We start from the raw sequence: 21,602 nt of genomic DNA on the forward strand, positions 1-21,602 counted from the left end.
CCTTCTCTGTGGTGGCCCCAGTCCTCTGGAACCAACTCCCCCCAGAGATTAGAATTGCCCCCACCTTCCTTGCCTTTCGTAAGCTGCTTAAAATCCACCTCTGCCGCCAGGCATGGGGGAACTGAGATATTCTTTCCCCCTAGGCCTTTACAATTTTATGCATGGTATGTCTGTACGTATGTTTGGTTTTATAATAAGGGTTTTTAACTGTTTTAGTATTGGATTATTATTATATGCTGTTTTATTGCTGTTGTTAGCCGCCCCGAGTCTGCGGAGAGGGGCGGCATACAAATCCAATAAATAAATAAATTGTTGCAGCATTTGAAGCTCTGGCTTTGCAGAGTGCTCCCTTCTCTTCTGCTGTGAAAACAAAGAAGGGGGAGCGAAGAAATTTTATTTTATTTATTGATTATTATTATTTTATTAATTGGATTTCTATGCTGGCCTTTTCCTCAGACTCACAACAGAAATACAACAAGTACTGACTAGTAGGAATCTCTGGTATGGAGTGTTTGCATAGGAACAATGAAATTAAAAAAATTTCCAAGGTGACACTGAACTATAGGCAGCTACAGCTTCATTCATTATCCCATCAGTGGGGGCTGAGACCAGTGGAGAGATAAGGTCACACCCTCACATCATCAGGCATTTCAAGAAAAGAACTTGATGTGCCAGCAACAACCACACATGGAACACTGAAATGTGATTGATGGAAAGAGCAGGCGTCCTTGAAACAGCTACATCTCGATGAAACAGCTAATTCCCACACTCCAAAGATATTAAAAGTGGAAGCTGGGGCAGAGGGTACTTTTCCTATTCCTCTTGGCAATGTGGTTGCATTCCCCGCTCTTCAAGGTCAGAAATTTGGGAACTCTTGAGTTGGTTTCCTGCTAGCACGTGCCTCTCTCCCAGCCACTTCTCCAGCTGTTGGCCGAGAAGAAATATTTATTTATTAATATTTATTAATTGGATTTGTATGCCACCCCTCTCCGAGGACTCAGGGTGGCTCACTACATATCAAAAACAATATACAATATACATATCTGTTGTGGTTAGCTCTGGTCTAGCTCCTGCCCCAAGGAATGTGCAGGTGGATGTGGGGGAAACATCCACATGCCTCAGGCCTGTTTTGCTCCCGATGGAATCTGCCGATGAAGCCTCCTCTGACCAAGGAAGTGTGAGTGACAGGGAAGAGGGGAGTTTGGCAGACAGCCCAAGAGGAGATCAATCATCTGTATCATCCTTGGATTCTGAACAAGAATTAATGACACATCAACGCATGCGTAGAGTGATGCATAGGAGACAACAACTGAAGGATTATTACAAGACAAAATGAGGCCACTTGTGGTTGGGTGGGGTTGCTGTAATTAGTGCTACAGATAAAAGTGCAGCCTGATGTTTTAGCCTCATGGCAGTTTATCTGATTCATTGTTTCGTCAAGATCGTGGTTTTTCTGCTGTTCAAGATTGTGTGTGGACTCTCTGGACTTTAGAATTGGACTCAATTTCCCAGTTATTGGGTGAGCAATTGGATTGCATTTAACCTGTGCCTTGTGTGTACCAGAAAATCCCTTTGACATTTAAAAAGGGAGCTGTTTCTGTTTTTCTGTTTATAAAAACGTTTGGGTTTTCCTCTTATCGTGTGGTGTGTTTCTTCCTGGACTAATTACCCTGTAATTATGGGCGGTTGAAACACGCCGGCAGAACACATATCTAAAACTCCAATTAATTTAGTTAAATTCCTTTAAAAACCCTTATAACATTTAAAATCACCCATTCCCATTCAAACAGCAAAACATACACTCGTCGGCCAAGGGGCTAGAGTTTAATGGCCCCAAGCTTGACGGTACAGATGAGACTTTAGACTCTTGCAGAAGGCAGGGAGGGTGGGGGCAATACGAATCTCGGGGGGGAGCTGATTCGAGAGGGCCGGGCCCCCCACAGGGAAGGCTCTTCCCCAAGGCCCCGCCAAGTGACAGGACCTGGAAAAGACCGGTCGCTGGGACTCATGCAGAGATATGGTACATAGAAGCAGTTGGCTTGCCCGCATAGCAGGCCCCAGGCCTTCTGAACCTCACTTCTAATCCTTAAAATGTGCAGAATTGAGGGGCAGATAAAAAAAGAGATCCTGGGTCAGGTTTTTCATACTTATTAAAAGGTCTACAGGGGAGAGACGCACTCTGCACACAGCCTAGAGTTCAATTCTGATTGGTTCAAGGTTGACACACAACAGATTCAAACTTAATATTAACCGCTCCAAACTTGACTGTAAAAAATATGACTTTAACAATCGAGTTGTCGAAGCGTGGAACTCATTACTGGACTCAATAGTGTCAACTCCCAACCCCCAACATTTCTCCCTTAGACTCTCCACAATTGACCTCTCCAGGTTCCTAAGAGGCCAGTAAGGGGCGTATATAAGTGCACTGATGTACCTATCGTCCCCTGTCCAATTGCCTTTCTTTATATCATATATCATATATATTCTCTCCTTATCTCTCTCTCTCTCTCTCTCTCTCTCTCTCTCTCTATATATATATATATATATATATATATATATATATATATATATATATCATATATATATCATATATATATCATATATATTCTCTCCCTATCTCTTATATCATATATATTCTCTCCCTCCCATCTACTTCTCTTCTTTTTCACTTTCTATCTTTATATATATTACTTAATGTCTATTCTCTTCCATATGTATTGTATATTGGACAAAGAATAAATAAATAAATAAATAAATAAAACCTTCCATCCTTCTCAGGTTGGTAAAAGGAGGAGCCAGATTGTTGGAAGCAATATGCGGACATTGTAAACTGCTCAGAGAATTCCGTAAGGAATTATGGAGCAGTTACACAGGGTTCCACTGACCTTTGCCACGGGTTCGCATTGCAATGTTTTGCTCGCGTGTTCGCTCATGCGATTTCACTTCCGCACATGCTCAGTGTCATGATTTAGCCCGAAACACAGCTGAGGAGCTGATCAGCTATGTTTCGGACAAAGAAATAAAGGCTTTTATTAACCCAGGGGCAGGCGAGAGGGTACTTTTTCAAGCAGCAGAAGATGAAAAACTGTCCAATAACAGAGAAATTCGGCAAAAATTCCCCCAAAAAGATGGTGGCGCCCACAGACCTGCACTGCCCAAACCAGATCCGTGATGCCATCATTGTTTCATCAGAGGGTCGCTAATGTTTTGGTCCAAACCAGGAAGAATCTACCCCTGGACAGTGAAGGGCTGCAAAAAAAAAGTTACTACCACACTGTGGGCATGGCTTAATTTGTGGGTGTGGCTTGCTGGCCATGTGACCAGGTGGGAGTGGCTTGATGATCATGTGACTGGGTGGTGGCTTGAAGGTCATGTGACTGGCTTAAAGATGACCAACTTGACTTCACTCACATCAAGGGTTTGGGTTAGGGTGCCTGGCCTCTCTTCGCCTCAAAGAGATATAATTTCCCTATCTATTTACTATTACTGAACCTCCAAAATATACTATTTCATTCTATCTACACATGCCATATGTGTACATACATATTACACACAGGCACACAAAAATATGCATTATCTACTATATAAACTGTATGCACGTGTACACACACGCATGCACAGCTCTTCTAAAATTATACACATTCAACCTCATTTACTGCGATAGGAAAAACATACTCAGAGCCCAGAAAGCAAAAAAAAGATAAAAATTCAAATGTTTTCTACTGGTTCTGCGTACCTGACAAAAAATTTTCTACTAGTTGTGTGAACCTGACCATACCCATAGGAGCCCATCATTGCCCCTGGAGCAGTAAATAAGTCTTATTGTTATTCAGGGATAGAAATATAGAAACATAGAAGACTGACAGCAGAAAAAGACCTCATGGTCCATCTAGTCTGCCCTTATACTATTTTCTGTATTTTATCTTAGGATGGATATATGTTTATCCCAGGCATGTTTAAATTCAGTTACTTTGGATTTATCTACCACGTCTGCTGGAAGTTTGTTCCAAGGATCTATTACTGTTTCAGTAAAATAATATTTTCTCATGTTGCTTTTGATCTTTCCCCCAACTAACTTCAGATTGTGCCCCCTTCTTCTTGTGTTCACTTTCCTATTAAAAACACTTCCCTCCTGGACCTTATTTAACCCTTTAACATATTTAAATGTTTCGATCATGTCCCCCCTTTTCCTTGTAAATCCTGTATAATTTACCACTGGAGTTTTATTTCTCATTTTCAGGGCTCCAGAAAGGGAGCTTGGACCTTGGCCAATTGCCCCACAGTTTTTGGTTCATGATTTCCTACAACACCCAGATCCTTCTCATACATTCTACTCCCAAGTCATCCTGTGTTAGTCACTTTCAGGGGGGTTTTTTGCTCCTGAGATGCACAACTTCATGTTTCTTTATGTTACATTTGTTTGTTTCAGCTCAATGTTCAAGCCAGTCTACGTCTTTTGAAATCTTCTCTTCAAACATGTAATCCTTTCCTCCTAGCTTTATGTCATCTCAAAATTTAATAGTCATTTTTTGAGTCCCACAATCCTTCTTTATCCCTAAATCCCGGCCTGAAACCCAAGCATTGTGAGAGGGATAATGAATTCAGGAGCTTTGGCATGGGTTAACGCATTGGTTTGTGTTTTCACTAAGCCTTGTTGCATTTTTTTAATGCATTTTTTTTAGAATGGGTCATGACTGAACAAAAGAAAATAATAATAATAATAATAATAATAATAATAATAATAATAATAATAATAAAAAGCCAATTTGGCGTAGTGATTAAGACAGTGTTCTGTCGGGCTCTCTGGTAGAATCCTCCCAAAAATTCACAGGTACAAATTTCAGACACACACACGTTTGAAAATTCAAAACAATGTTCTTTATAATGAAAATTCACTTAAACTAAGCCCTCTTTTGGTACAGCAAAGAGCACTCGTCTCCAAACAAACTGGTAATTTATACAAGTCCCTTATCAGTTCTGTGATACTTAGCTTGCAGCTGTGAGGCAATTCACAGTCCTTCTTCTTTCACAAAGTGAAACACACTTTGCTCTGGTTTAGTTTCAAAGCGGGGGAAAATCAGCACACAAAGGTCGAAGTCAGTAAAGCAGTCACGAAACACAACGATCAGATAATCCTCCACAATGGCCAAACCCACAGGCTGCTATTTATAGCAGCCTCACTAATTACCACAGCCCCACCCAACCACAGGTGGCCTCATTTTCTTTGATAATAATCTCTCAGTTGTTGTTGCCTATGCATCGCTCTCCGCATGCGTGGCTGTATCATTAACTCTTAGATTTATTGGATTTATATGCCGCCCCTCTCCGCAAACTTGCGGCAGCATATAAATCCAAGGAGGAGCTAGATAATTGATCTCCTTCTGAGCTGTCTGCCCCACTCTCCTCCTCCTTGTCACTCATGTCTTCTTGGTCAGAGGAGCCTTCATCAGCAGATTCCACCGGGGGGGGGCAAAACAGGCCTGCAGCATGTGGATGTCTCCCCCACATCCACAGTCCTTGGGGCAGGAGCTGGGCCAGAGCTAACCACAACAGACAGCAGGCTAGAAACTGGAAGATTTTGAATTCTAATCCTGACAGATAAATGATCATGGGCCAGTCCCTCTCTTTCAACCCTGGGAAGGAAACAATGGCAAACTTGCCATTGCTATGAAACTGCCGGGAATACTTCAGACTGTCACCAGACATCAAAAACTAATTTGAAGACACACACACATATATATAGCAATAGCACTTAGACCAGTGGTTCTCAACCTGGGGGTCGGGACCCTTTTGGGGGTCAAACGACCCCATTTCACAGGGGTCACCTAAGACCACTGGAAAAGACAAATTCCCCATGGTGTTAGCAACTAAAGCTTCTATTCTGGCACCTTGGAACATATGTTAACAATCCGACCAATCAGGCGTTTACAGTGGGGGTGTCCCTCTGATTTTCCTGCCAATCATCCTAAAGCTCTGTTGGGAGAATTGGTGCTAGACTTATGGTTGGGGGTCACCACAACATGAAGAACTGGATTAAGGGGTTGTGGCATTAGAAAGGTTGAAAACCACTGACTTATATCTGGCTCCTCATTTTACCCACCTCGAAAGGATGAAAAGCTGTGTCAACCTTGAGCTGGTCAAGACTGGAACTCCTGTGCAGCGGATGAATAACTACCGTAAATATCCTGCATCTCATTCAAAGTTTTCAGGATCTTCTGCTGATTGACAGCTTTGACTTCTTGGTCATGGCAAGAGCGTGGCTAACCTACAGGTCTATGAAAAAGAGATGGTTTTCAGAATCTGGTAGATCTCAATTCTGAAGAGCATGAACACTGCTGTGGCAAAAATCTGGTTGTGGGTCACTAATCAGACTCCTAAATCTGGACTGTGAAAATTCAGAGGATGATAGCCACAAGCGACTGTTTTTTAATCTTTGCTAGAGTCATCTAGATTTGGTCAGCCAGGACTTAATAACAAATAACAACAACAGAGTTGGAAGGGACCTTGGAGGTCTTCTAGTCCAACCCCTGCCCAGGCAGGAAACCCTACACTACTTCAGACAGATGGTTAATCCAACATCTTCTTAAAAACTTCCAAAGTTGGAGCATTCACAACCTTGGGAAGCAAGCTGATTAATTGTTCTAACTGTCAGAAAATTTCTCCTTAGTTCTAAGTTGCTTCTCTCCTTGTTTAGTTTCTACCCATTGCTTCTTGTTCTATTCTCAGGTGCTTTGGAGAATAGTCTGACTCCTTCTTTGTGGCAGCCCCTGAGATATTGGAACACTGCTATTGTGTCTCTCCTGATCCTTCTTTTCATTAAACTGGACGTACCTGTTCTTCATATATTTTAGCCTCCAGTCCCCTAATCATCTTTGTCACTCTTTCTAGAGTCTCAACATCCTTTTTGCATCGTGGTGACCAAAACTGAATGCAGCATTCCAAGTGTGGCCTTACCAAGGCCTTATAAAGTGGTATTAATACTTCACGTGATCTTGATTCCATCCCTCTGTTAATGCAGCCTAGAACTCCGAGTCTTCGGAGAGGGGCGGCATACAAATCTAAATAATAATGATAATAATAATGATATTATTATTATTATTATTATTATTATTATTATTATTAATCAGATTTGTATGCCGCCCCTCTCCGCAGACTCGGGGTGGCTCACAGCAATAATAGTACAATGTAAACAAATCTAATATTTAAGTTTAAGTTAATTTAAAACCCCAATTTAAAAACCAATCATACATACTAGCATACCATGCATAAATTTTATAAGCCTAGGGGCAGGGAAAGTATCAATAATAATAATAATAATAATAATAATAATAATAATAATAATAATAATAACTGTGTTGGCTTTTTTGGCAGCTGCTGCACACTGCTGGCTCGTATTTAAATAGTTGTCCACTAAGACTCCAAGATCCTTCTCACAGTTACTAGTGTTGAGCAATATACCACATATACTGTACCTGTGCATTTTGCTTTTCTTGCCTAACTCATGTGCTAGTAGCTGAAACTTCTGTGTCAGGATACAGAGATTTCTGCTGGGCCAAGACATGTGTAACTCTCTCCATCAGTGTGTGTAACCCAAGCCAAGGCACCTGTAATGCTGGATCAGAAAAGCCAAGGTTCCTTGCAGAACCACAGGGGAATCACCCTTCCCTCCTGTCAGGTACCAGGCCATTCCCGGAAACAGGGCGAGTCTCTACCTAGTTGTGTTACCTTGGCTCGGCTGCCAAGGAGGGCCGATCCCTCCCTCCCTTCCTCCCGTCCCTTGGCACTGCATGAAGGGAGGAGGAGCTGCTGCTGAAAGAAGGAGCCCTTCTCCAGGAACAAGCAACTCCGCACAGCACTTTGCACCGCTTAAGGCAAATCGCTCTTGCATGTGCAAACTGCAGAGGGGCCCTCAGTGGGGCCACCTACCCTAGACTGGCCTGAGGCCTGGAGCCACAACCGGGTCTTCTTCATCTTCCCTCCAGGTAAGGCCTTTCCCTGTCTCTCTCTCCTGCTCCTGTGGGGCACCTAGCCATGGTAGGGGAGATCCCTTTATTCCCCTTTACTTTTATTTTTAATAGTGGGGAAATTGTGGAGTGGATAATTGGATGTGGAAGAGCTTCTTTGCAAGCCATCTTATGTCCTTTAACTTGGAAGTGGGGGGAAAGTGGACGCTGTAGCCAATTCCTTTTGCCAGATCCATTTGGCTTCTTGGGGACCCTAGAAGAGGTTCTACTACCAAAGACGGGCTACAAGAATGGTGGAAGGTCTTAAGCATAAAACGTATCAGGAAAGACTTAATGAACTCAATCTGTATAGTCTGGAGGACAGAAGGAAAAGGGGGAACATGATCGAAACATTTAAATATGTTAAAGGGTTAAATAAGGTTCAGGAGGGAAGTGTTTTTAATAGGAAAGTGAACACAAGAACAAGGGGACACAATCTGAAATTAGTTGGGGGAAAGATCAAAAGCAAGATGAGAAAATATTATTTTACTGAAAGAGTAGTAGATCCTTGGAACAAACTTCCAGCAGACGTGGTAGATAAATCCACAGTAACTGAATTTAAACATGCCTGGGATAAACATATATCCATCCTAAGATAAAATACAGGAAATAGTATAAGGGCAGACTAGATGGACCATGAGGTCTTTTTCTGCCGTCAGACTTCTATGTTTCTATGTTTCTACTTTTAATCCTCCTGGAATAACTGAGATACTCCTATCTCGCTTCATCGTCTACTAACGGGAGCTATCAGGCTTCATCTCTTGCTTGGTATCCTGGCTCAACTCAAAGGCATAAAGGAAAGAGGGTTGGGGTTCTGTAAGCAGTCAGTGGAAGAAAAGGATAAATTTATTTATCAATGTGAAACTTTAAATTAATGAGCACGGGAGACGACAAGCAGCATAGGTCACTGTCCAATTTCTGTGTCCTGGCCAAAGCAGGTTCTTCCGTCCATATTTTTGAGATTGGAGGGATAAATATAATTTAATCCAGCAAAACAGAACAAAAGCTGCAATTGAAAAAGGGAGGCTGGAATAGTTCCCACACTGAAGCTCAGATCTTGGAAGTTAGAAGCCCAGGTGAGAATGAAATCTCTGGATAGGTTGCCAAGAGAGACGTCAGATATCGCCTTCTGAACCTAAACTTTCTTGCTCAAAATGTTTTACGTTAAGAAACCCTGGCAAAAAGGTGATTAATCTAATGCGGTGTCATGGGGAATCACCAATACGTTGTTATGAATGGGAATGTGATGAGATTACTATACGGTCGTTGCAAAAAGCTGCCGGAATTCTTTTTGCTACTCAAGAAACAAAAAATGGTATTAGGCACCACATTTGGAAAGCTGTTGAGGCTTCCATTAGTAGTACAGTAGTTTTATAAAAGAATACCAAGTCTCCAGCCCTCAGATAATTAAAGGTACATGGAAGGAGGTTTGCTGAGATTTCAGGATTGAGGAATAAACTGAAGATAGAGCATCATGCAGAAATAATAATTGCTGCCGATTGCTTTACATTGAGGACCTGCATACTGTACGAGTCAAAAAGAGGGCTGAAAAATATTTATTGACCCCTCACATCCTGGACATAAACTGTTTCAACTCCTACCCTCAAAATGATTCTATAGAGCACTGTACACCAAGACAACTAGACACAAGAACAGCTTTTTTCCAGAATGCCATCACTCTGCTAAACAAATAATTCCCTCAATATTGTCAATCTATCTATCTATCTATCTATCTATCTATCTATCTATCTATCTATCTATCTATCTATCTATCTATCTATCTATCTATCTATCTATCCATCCATCCATCCATCCATCCATCCATCCATCCATCCATCCATCCCTCCATCCATCGATTGATTGGATTTGTATGCCGCCCCTCTCCGTAGACTCGTCTGGACTACTATTACTATCACACTTGGCCAATAAAGAAATCTATTATTCTATTCTATTCTATTCTATTCTATTCTATTCTATTCATATTTCCAGCACATAGTGTTTTGTTTTGTTTTGCTTTCCTCTGTACCAAAATAAATCGTGCAAAATTGGTGCAGAATTTTGTTCATGGGGATGCAGGTAATCCTTCACTTACAACCCACAACCGAGGGCAAAATTTTCTGTTGTTATGCAAAGGTGGGTGTTTAGAGTTGGAACCCAATTCTTTTTGACATTTTTGTCTTAGTTGGTGAAGTGAATTGCTGCAGTTGCTAAAAGAACCATGCAGTTACTTATGTGAATCCAGTTTCCCCCATTGACTTCAATTTCTGGAATCTAGATGGGAAGATCCCAAGTGGCAATCACATGACTCCGGGACACTGCAACTGAGAGCAACCAGGATGATTAGGGGACTGGAGAGTATAGCATACAAAGAGCGGTTGCAATAATTGGGGGGCTGGACTAGAGGACCGACAAGCTCCCTTCCAACTCTAATAATAATCTAACTTTTGTAAATACAGGCTGGTTGCCAAGCACCCAAATTTGCATCACATGACCACGGGAATGCTAGGTTCGTTGTAAGGGTGACTGTTACTGGTAAGTCACTTTTTTTCAGGCCCGTTGTAGCAGGGAAGGCCTGCCATCTTCGGCGCTAGCAGTGCGCCCTCTGCACCCGTCGCGAGCGTGTGCGCGCCCCTTGGTGCAAGATTTAGCTTCTGCCAGCAAAACCCCCAGCAAAAACTGCCAAAATCTCAGTCATGTGAGCATCTTCATGTGAGATTTAGATTAGATTAGATATATGCCGCCCCTCTCCACAGACTCGGGGCGGCTCACAACAATGGTGAAGAACAGTACATAGTAACAAATCTAATATTTAAAAATCTAGATTACAATTTTAGGTTAAAAAGTCCAAAAAAGAAACCCCAATATATAAAAAAAACAACACACAATCGAATCATACACAAAAACTACATGGGCAAGGGGGAGATGTTTCAATTTCTCCATGCATGACAGCAGAGGTGGGTTTTAAGAAGTTTACAAAAGGCGAGGAGGGTGGGGGCAATCCTGATCTCTGAAGGGGAGGTGGTTGTGCATATGTAGAAGCCAAATCTTGCATGGATTGACACTTGCACATGACAGGGGTGTGCAACTACGCACGTGTCCTGAATATCGCTACCGGCACGTAGCACCTTACTGTTCTGGTAGCAGGCCATCACTGCGTTGTAGCTCTGAATGGTCACAAAGCAAATGGTTATCAATTGAGGATTACCCATACAGGTAGTCCTCAACTTACAATAGTTTGTTTAGTGACAACAGCATTGAAAAATGAGACACATGGCCATGGAGACAGCAAAAAATGGCTGAAAAGGCCAAAAATCAGCTGGCCAGAACACACATGTGCGCTGGAGCTGACATAGGGCAATGCCTCGCATGCCCTCAGATATGGCTCCGCGTGCCACCTGTGGCACACATGCCATAGGTTCGCCATCACTGCTCTATAGATACATCTGATACTTTAGCTCCTGGTCATGTCTGAGGAGTCCCATTTGTCTGAATGTTTCCTAATGCAAGAATGAAAACACTTAAGCCAAAGAAAAGTGAGCATAGAAACGTAGAAGATTGAGGGCAGAAAAAGACCTCGTGCTCCATCTAGCCTGCCCTGATACTATTTCCTGTATTTTATCTTAGGTTGGATCTATGTTTATCCCAGGCATGTTGGGCAGTCCAAGGTCATCCATTAAACTTCAGGCAGTCTCCTCGTTGATCTTTTAAGAAATGCTCTTTAAACAGGGCAATGATTTTTATAGAAATGGCTAATTTATATCATTATGTAAAAGTAAATGTACTTTTGTATGGTCGGTTGCAGTCGGTGTTAGTAGGGGGTCAGAGGTCGACCTCTAGGTCTCTCCCTTGTGGGGTGCCTCAGGGGTCGGTCCTCTCCCCCCTGCTATTAAATATCTACATGAAACCGCTAGGTGAAATCATCCAACGGCATGGGGTGAAGTATCATCAATACGCCGATGATACCCAGTTATACATCTCCACCCCATGTCCAACCAACAAAGCAGTGGAAGTGATGTGCCGGTGCCTGGAGGATGTTGATGAGTGTCAACAAACTCAAACTCAACCCAGACAATACGGAGTGGCTGTGGATCTTACCTACCAAGGACAACTCCATCTGTCCGTCCATTACCCTGGGGGGAGAATCACTGGCCCCCTCAGAGAAGGTTCGCAACTTGGGCGTCCTCCTCGATCCACAGCTCACATTAGAGAAACATCTTTCAGCTGTGGCGAGGGGGACGTTCGCCCAGGTTCGCCTTGTGCACCAGTTGCAACCCTACTTGGACCGGGAGTCACTGCTCACAGTCACTCATGCCATCATCACCTCGAGGCTTGACTACTGTAACGCTCTCTACATGGGGTACCTTTGAAAAATGTTTGGAAACTTCAGATCGTGCAGAATGCAGCTACGAGAGCAATCATGGGCTTTCCCAAATATGCCCATGTCACACCAACACTCCGCAGTCTGCATTGGTTGCCGATCAGTTTCCGGTCACAATTCAAAGTGTTGGTTATGACCTATAAAGCCCTTCATGGCACCGGACCAGATTACCTCAGGGACCGCCTTCTGCTGCACAAATCCCACCGACCAGTTAGGTCCCACAGAGTGGATCTTCTCCGGGTCCCGTCAACTAAGCAATGTCGCCTGGCGGGCCCCAGGGGAAGAGCCTTCTCTGTGGTGGCCCCGGCCCTCTGGAACCAACTCCCCCCAGAGATTAGAACTGCCCCCACCCTCCTTGCCTTTCGTAAACAACTTAAAACCCACCTCTGCCGCCAGGCATGGGGGAATTGAGATCCTCTTTCCCCCTAGGCCTTTACAATTCTATGCATGGTATGTATGTATGTATGTTTGGTTTTTATATTAATTGATTTTTAATCACTGTTTTATTGTTGCAGTTAGCTGCCCCGAGTCTCCGGAGAGGGGCGGCATACAAATCAAATAAACAAACAAACAAACAAACAAACAAACAAACAAACATTATGTATTATTATGTAAAAGTAAAAAGTTGAGATTTGATGCTATTATTTTATTCTTCCTTTCTCCCTTCTTCTCTCTTGTCTCTTCTCTTCTTCTCTCTTTACACTTTTCTCTTCCCTTTTCTCTCCCCTATTTTTTCTACTTTTTGCTTTTGTATTTTGTATTATAAACTCATAAAAAAACAGGGCAAGAAGATGGCTTTGATAATAGGGGGACTACAGAGGTCAGTGAGGCATCAGTGCAGTGATGCATGGCGCAAATGTAAGCACATAGCATTGGCTCAGCTTTGGGTTGACTGTCTGGACTCCTGTGGGTCCATTGTCTCTCTTGGGCAGCCGAGCCAATTTGCTTCCAGGTCAGCTGAGTACAAAAAGGAACCCACTCCAAGTATTGTTTCCTAACTGAAACAAATTTCAAGGCCAGTTGGTTGTGGCCAGGAAAAGCGAGATGAAGCACAGTGGATGGTGAAAAAGTTAGTGTTATGGAATGGTCTATAATAATTGGAGTAAAGGTACAAATGAAACTCTGATAAATCAAGATTTTAGGCCAGGCACAACTGAATTTGTTGGTTTGTTTGTGTTTTGTTTGTTTGTTGTTTGTTTGTTTGTTTGTTTGTTCGATCGTTCGTTCGTTCGTTCACTCACTCACTCACTCACTCACTCATTCATTCACTCATTCATTCATTTATTCATTTATTCTACTTTTATGCCGCCCAAACCCAATGGCACTCAGGGTGACCTACAACAATATAAAAAATAAATTTATTTATTTATTTATTCATTTGTCCAATACACAAATACATAGGAAGAAAATAAACATGAAGTAAAATAATAAAAAGAAGTAAAACACAGTGGTACCTCTACTTAAGAACTTTTCTAGATAAGAACTGGGTGTTCAAGATTGTTTTGCCTCTTCTTAAGAACCATTTTCTACTTAAAAACCCAAGCCTGGAAAAATTTCCCAGGAAATTTGAGAGCGGCATGAAGGCCCGGCCAGTTTCCTGCCATTCCCCCTTTAATCCTGGCTATCTTGGGCTTTTCTGGGCTGCCAGAGGAGCCTTTCGGTAGTGCTTTGGCAGTCCAGAGCAAACAAAGCATTTTCCTTTCTCTGGGCGATTGGAGAGGTGGTCATCCTACTTCCGCGTTCGGCTTCGGGAGACAGCTGGGAAGCCGTGCGGCTGTTTTAAAAGGTCTCAGCCGGCCTGGGGGGCTTCCCAGCACCCCCCCGAACCCCAAACCCGGGTTCGGGGGGGTGCTGGGAAGCCCCCCAGGCTGGCTGCGACCTTTTAAAACAGCCGCGTGGCTTCCCAGCTGTGTCCTGAAGCCGAACGCCAAAGCCGAACTTCCGCGTTCGGCTTCGGGAGACAGCTGGGAAGCCACGCAGCTGTTTTAAAAGGTGACAGTCGGGCTGGGGGGCTTCCCAGCAACCTCCCGAACTGAACCCGGGGTTCAGAAAAATGTTGCCTCTTCTTACGAACTTTGGTCGAGTTACGAACCGGCATTCGGGAGGCTTCTGGGAAGCCCCGCCGCCCGGCTGTCACCTTTTAAAACAGCCGCGCGGCTTCCCAGCAGTCTCCGAACGCCGGTTCGTAACTCGAAAAAAGTTCGTAAGAAGAGGCAAATTTTTTCTGAACCCCGGGTTCGTATCACGAGTTGTTCGTAAGACGAGGGGTTCGTATCTTGAGGTACCACTGTACTGGAGTTCTGGAGACCTCACCTACAAAAAGATATTGATAAAATTGAACGGGTCCAAGGACGGGCTACAAGAATGGTAGAAGGTTTTAAGAATCAAACCTGTCATGAACTCAATCTGTATAGTCTGGAGGACAGAAGAGAAAGGGGGAGGCATGATCGAAACTTTTAAATAGGTTAAAGGGTTAAATAAGGTTCAGGAGGGAAGTGTTTTTAATAGATAAGTGAGCACAAGAACAAGGGGGCACAATCTGAGGTTAGTTGAAGGAAAGATTAGAAGTAATGTCAGAAAATATTATTTTACTGAAAGAGTAGTAGATGCTTGGAACAAACTTCCAGCAGACATGTTTGGTAAATCCACAGTAGCTAAATTTAAACATGCCTGGGATAAACATATATCCATCCTAAGATAAAATACAGGAAATAGTATAAGCTAAATGGACCTTGAGGTCTTTTTCTGCCATCAATCTTCTATGTTTCTATGTTTGTTAACCCTCTTTAGGTGAGCAGAACATTGTATTCTGTCCACAGCCGTGTTCAGAAAAACTTCGCTGGCAGAGCGCTTGGGCCACTGCAGGCGCCCTGGACATGAGTGACATCGAGCTGGCCACTCCCACCCTGGCCACGCCCCCACTCCCTCCCCCCTGAGGTCAAACCACAACCCTGATGCAGCCCTCAATGAAATTGAGTTTGACACCCCTGTTCTATGTCGATGTTTTCTTGAAATCATTTGGGAATACATTCTTTTTTCCCTCTTTCTCAAGAGTGAATTATTGATTCTTTTAGATTTTCCTAGCAAAGCAGTGTTAGTCTGGGACTTGCCTGAATTCCCAGCTTTTGACTATGCTGCCTGGGATTTAATGGGAGTCAATCTTCAAAATATATAAAAGACGCCAGGGTACTTAGTGTTTCCGCAATCAACATAGTATTTTATGTTGGATATACTTGGCCCTTTAGTGTTCTGAAATGTTAGTACAGTAATTTATATTTTTTATCTCTCCCAAAAATGACTGCATGTCCCTCCAGGTTTCTCTTTTTACTAACTTGCAATAATTTGGCTTCAGTGGGAGTAAATTAATCTTTTGGCTTATTTCTGAATCTTCTGTTTCCCAGCTGTTAGTCAGAAAGTTTGAGATGCCAATATGCAAAATTTCAGAACTCTTTGGGAAGCACACTAATAATACTGATATGCCCACAAATGAGTCAGCAGACAGACTGATAAAACTAAGCGGCTTTAAAGGGAAAGCGAGCCTTTTAATGCACATCTTGGCAGTTCAAATGATAGCCAGAGAAAAATCCAAGGTATTGAATATTCTTTATCCGGGTGGTTTTTTTTTGCCATTTTTTCCTTTGTCTCTATGTTGAATGGGGAAAAAAATCCGTGTTGCATCTCGTCCTGTATCGTGTGTATGTATGTATGTATGTATGTATGTATGTATGTATGTATGTATGTATGTATGTATGTATGTAGTATACAGTTTAGGATAATTCTTGATAATACACTGCTCAAAAAAATAAAGGGAACACTCAAATCACATCCTAGATCTGAATGAATGAAATATTCTCGCTGAATACTTTGCTCTAGACAAAGTTGAAAGTGCACAACAGCAGGTGAAATTGATTGTCCATCAGTGTTGCTTCCTCAGTGGACAGTTTGATTTCACAGAAGTTTGATCTACTTGGAGTTATATTGTGTAGTTTGAGTATATATCTCCACCAATTGACTTTCTAGGTGAAAGTAGTTCTTGGCTTACAACAGTTCGTGTAGTGGCCGTTCAAAATTATAATGTCACTGAAAAAAAGTGAGTTGTGACCATTTTGTGCTTGTATAACAGTTGTAGCATCCCAATGGTCACATGATCAAAACTTGGACACTTGACAAATGGTATATATTTATGATGGTAGCAGTGTCCCAGGATCATGTGATGCAGTGGTGGGATTGAAATTTTTTTACAGCTGTTTCTGTGGGCGTGGCTGGGTGGGCATGGCAAGGGAAGGGTCAGGCGGGGGTTCAAATTACCGCCACTACCGGTGCTCCAACATCTGTGAGCGCCCATTGGTCACCTAGAGCTGTGCGTTCAGCTCCATTTCCACTACTGGTGTGACATTCCAGTGGCCGATTAGGTCTCACTGAGTTGGCCTTCTCCGGGTCCCGTCGACAAAACAATGCCGTCTGGCGGGACCCAGGGGAAGAGCCTTCTCTGTGGCGGCCCCGACCCTCTGGAATCAACTCCCCCTGGAGATTTGAACTGTCCCTACCCTCCTCACCTTCCATAGAATGTTGAGGTCTCACCTTTGCCGCCAGGCATGGGGGGATTAATCCCTCCCTCCTTTATTTCGCTGACCTTTATTATGTTTATGTTCAGTTGGACTGTGTGTGTATGATTGTGTAGCAGATAAGTTTTTATAACAATGTATTTTAAATTAGTTTTTAAAATTAGATTTGTATTTATATTGTATTGCTTTTATGTTGTGAGCCATCCCGGGCCTTCAGAGAGCGGCGGCATACAAATCTAAGAAATTATTATTATTATTCCACCACCCCCATTTGGGTAGCAACCCGATACTGGGAAGGATACTGTAAAATCTCCATTCCCTCCCAATCAGCTGGGACTCGAGACGCAGAGAATAGATGGAGGTGGGGCCAGTCAGAAAGTGGTATTTACTGGTTCTCCAAACTACTCAAAATTTCTGCTACTGGTTCACCGGAACCTGTCAGAACCTGCTGAAACCCACCTCTGATGTGATGGCTTTTTTGGGACCATCTGACAAGCAAAGTCAATGGGGGAAGTGAGATTCACCTAACAACCTTGTTATTAACTTAACAACTGCAGTGATTCGCTTAACAACTGTGACAAATAAATAAATAACGAAATAACGAAATAACGAAATAACGAAATAAAGAAATAACGAAATAACGAAATAACGAAATAACGAAATAACGAAATAACGAAATAACGAAATAACGAAATAACGAAATAACGGAATAACGGAATAACTGAATAACTGAATAACTAAATAACTAAATAACTAAGCAAACAAACAAACAAACAAACAAACAAACAAAGGTCTTAAAACGAGGGAAAACTCACTTTAAAACAAATTTCCCACTTAGCAACATAAATTTGGGGTTCAATTGTGGTCGTAAGTTAAGGACTACCCGTATTTGCTTACTGAAGCCCAAAAGCCCAGCAACAAAAAGGAAACACGAGAAAGTTTATAACCCTAGGTGTATTTTTCCAAGCTATTAAGAACATGTTCCATTCTGCCCGCTATCCCAGCGATTTCATTTTGCTGCCAAAACCTCAGGAGAAGCTGTCAGTAGGTGCTGAGGGGCCGGTTTCTGGCCTGCGTGATGATTTACCAATTTTGCAAACTTCTTGCATTGCCCATTTTTTCTCCGGAGCAAAAAAAAAATAATAATGGAGAGAATCCCCAGCTCGTTCTAAGAAGAGCTTTCTGCCTGGCTGAGCCCTTGATGGACCCTCTGGGGAAAACAGCTCTCTTTTTCCCACCCGGCCTCCTGTGTGTATAAAAAGAAAGCATCCCTCCAAAAGCGAAGAGGGTTGAACAAAGCTGAGAAGGGGAGGCAGGATAAGCTATTCTTGGTACCTTTCTGAGAAAGTCTGGTGCAAGACACAACAAGTGCATTCCTGCCTAACTCTGCCAAGCTCCCAGGGAACTGGCTGAGTCTGGGCAGGGTGGGAGCACAAATGACGCCTTTGTCCTCGCGGGTCCCAAAAACCAGGCGGTGCTTTGCTTTTTTAGGGCCTCCCTTGGCCTTCAGACCTGTGACCTCTTGCCCAAAAAACCAAGGCTGCGGCGTTGACCTTGTTTGGCATTTATTATTTATTTATTTATTATTTAGATTTGTATGCCGCCCCTCTCCGAAGACTCGGGGCGGCTCACAACAAGATAGAACAAATCATAAATAATCCAAATAACTTTAAAATATTTAAAGATTTAAAAGAACCCCATATACTAACAGACACACACACAAGCATACCATGTATAAATTGAACATGCCCGGGGGAGGTGTTTCAATTCCCCCATGCCTGACGGCAAAGGTGGGTTTTAAGGAGTTTACGGAAGGCAGGAAGAGTAGGGGCAGTTCTAATCTCTGGGGGGAGTTGGTTCCAGAGAGCCGGTGCCGCCACAGAGAAGGCTCTTCCCCTGGGGCCCGCCAACCGACATTGTTTAGTTGACGGGACCCGGAGAAGGCCCACTCTGTGGGACCTAATCGGTCGCTGGGATTCGTGCGGCAGGAGGCGGTCTTGGAGATATTCTGGTCCAGTGCCATGAAGGGCTTTAAAGGTCATAACCAACACTTTGAATTGTGACCGGAAATTGATCGGCAGCCAATGCAGACTGCGGAGTGTTGGTGAAACATGGGCATACCTAGGTAAGCCCATGACTGCTCTCGCGTGTAGCAATAGCAATAGTATTTAGACTTATATACCGCTTCCTAGTGCTTTTACAGCCCTCTCTAAGCGGTTTATAGAATCAGCCTCTTACCACCCCACCCCCTAAATTTGGGTCCTCATTTTACCCACCTTGGAAGGATGGAAGGCTGAGTCAACCTTGAGCCGGTGGTGAGATTTGAACTGCTGAAGATCACGTAAAGTGTTAATACCACTTTATAAGGCTTTGGTAAGGCCACACTTGGAATACTGCATTCAGTTTTGGTTGCCATGATGCAAAAAGGATGTTGAGGCTCTAGAAAAAGTGCAGGGAAGAGCAACAAATATGATTAGGGGGACTGGAGGTTAAAACATATGAAGAACGGTTGCAGGAACTGGGTATGTCTAATTTAATGAAAAGAAGGACCAGGGGAGACATGATAGCAGTGCTCCAATATCTCATGAGTTGCCACAAAGAAGAAGGAATCAACCTATTCTCCAAAGCATCTGAGGGTAGAACAAGAAGCTATGGGTGGAAACTAAACAAGGAGAGAAGTAACTTAGGACTAAGGAGAAATTTCCTGACAGTCAGGACGGTTGATCAATGGAGCAGCTTGCCTCCAGAAGTTGTGAACACCCCAACACTAGAATTTTTTAAGCAGATGTTGGATAACCACCTGTCTGAAGTAGTGTAGGTTTCCTGCCTAAGTCTAGAAGACCTCCAAGGTCCCTTCCAACTCTGTTGTTGTTGTTGTTATTGTTTATTACTGTTGTGAGCTGCTTCAAATCTTCGGAGAAGGGCGGCATACAAATCTAATTATTATTATTATTTTTATTATTATTATTATTATTATTATTATTATTATTATTATTATTATTATTAACTACAGCTAGCCATTAGCTGAAGTAGCCTGCAGTGCTGCACTCTAACCATTGCACTATAATGGCTCTTTACCCATCGGTGAGATGCTTTCTTAAACAGTTTGGTGCTCGGACTTCCTACATATGGATGGTCCTTGATTTACGATCACAATTGAGCTCAACTTTGGTGTTGCTAAGCGAGGCGGTTGTTAAGTGAATTTTGCCCCATTTTACAACACCTCTTGTCGCCGTCATTCAGCGAAACACTGCAGTTGTTAACTTTAGTAACACGGTCCTTGATTTACAGCCACAATTGAGCTCAGCTTTTATGTTGCTAAGTGAAGTGGGTGTGAAGTGAATTTGGCCCCATTTTACAACATTTCTCATCGCCATGGTCCAACAAATCACTGCAGCTGTTAAGTTCGTAAGACAGTGGTTAAATGAATCTGGATTTCCCATAGAAACATAGAAGACTGAGGGCAGAAAAAGACCTCATGATCCATCTAGTCTGCCCTTTATTTTATCTTAGGATGGATATATGTTTAGCCCAGGCATGTTTAAATTTAGTTACTGTGGGTTTATCAACCACGTCTTCTGGAAGTTTGTTCCAAGGATCTACTACTCTTTCAGTAAAATAATATTTTCTCATGTTGCTTTTGATCTTTCCCTCAACTAACTTCAGATTGTGCCCCTTGTTCTTTTGTTCACTTTCCTATTAAAAACACTTCCCTTCTGAATCTTATTTAACCCTTTAACATATTTAAATGTTTCAATCATGTCCCCCCTTTTCCTTCTGTCCTCCAGTGTTTTCACTTTTCAGACAGTCACAAAAAGCTGACCACGTGACCCCAGCACCTGGCAATGGTCGTAAATATGAATCGGTGGCCAAGCGTCTGAATTTTTACCACAGGGACCATTGGGATATCGCAACAGTGATTAAGTCTGAAAAATGGTCCTAAAAATCACTTTTTTTCAGTGCGGTTGTAACTGCGAACGGTCACTTGACGACTTCCTATTTTTCAAACTCTGAAGAGATTTCTGGTCACTCGGCAGGTCAGGGAGCCTAAATCCTCCCCTCAGGATGTCATAGATCACCAAACTGGTTAGGTTTTAAGCTAAAACCTCCCTCACCCGCCTCAAGGATTTCTCCTTGGCTTCCTGGCCTCTGTCTCAAGCATCCAAAGTCTGGTGAGGCCTACTTAAGAATGAAGCGAGGGGCCTAGTGTTTTGCTCTCCTCTCCTCTATGGGAGATTCTTCCCTCTTTCCCTCCTTTCAGACAGGCCAAACGCGAGGCCTGCGCCTGGAGCGGAGCAGACAGACTTTGTGTGCCGCGGAGCAGAAAGAATAGGCTGTGACATTCCCGTAGCTTAGAGACCGTTAGTCCCTTTCAGAGTCCCAGCTCCATTTGAATGTAGCTCTGCTTTGCCCTCGTGGAAGGCGGCGGGTGGGAAGAGCTGGGTTTATTTTTACCCATCGGCAGTTGAGTTTGCACAGCGGAGTTCTCACGCTGCCCGGACGACTGGGAAGATTTAGGACATTTCGGCGGAACAAGTAGAACGTTCCTTATTGGCAAAAAACAGAAGGCTCTTCTCTCTCTCTCTAATCCTGGAGGCCAGAGAAGCAGATGAAATAACAGGTGAGAGAGGGCTACGCTGGCCTTTATTTTATTTT

The 21,602-nt window shown here is 43.0% G+C and overlaps 1 protein-coding gene across 3 annotated transcripts in view; it reads left to right on the top strand.

Annotated features, from left to right (window-relative positions):
* LOC139160312 (laminin subunit beta-1-like) overlaps nucleotides 1-21,602 on the top strand; it is a 140,702-nt gene that overhangs the window by 2,577 nt on the left and 116,523 nt on the right. Inside the window, exon 1 of one of the 3 annotated variants that reach the window (XM_070738056.1) lies at nucleotides 7,809-7,982. The exons of 1 other annotated variant lie outside the window; for it this stretch is intronic. The gene's annotated coding sequence lies outside the window, so the exon portion shown is untranslated. Of the gene's footprint in view, nucleotides 1-7,808; nucleotides 7,983-21,495; nucleotides 21,568-21,602 lie in introns of those variants that run through there. One more of the 3 variants, XM_070738055.1, reaches the window with a different exon arrangement.

This window comes from Erythrolamprus reginae, chromosome 2 (genome assembly GCF_031021105.1).
Source record: "Erythrolamprus reginae isolate rEryReg1 chromosome 2, rEryReg1.hap1, whole genome shotgun sequence".
NCBI classification, from domain to species: Eukaryota; Metazoa; Chordata; class Lepidosauria; order Squamata; family Dipsadidae; genus Erythrolamprus; species Erythrolamprus reginae.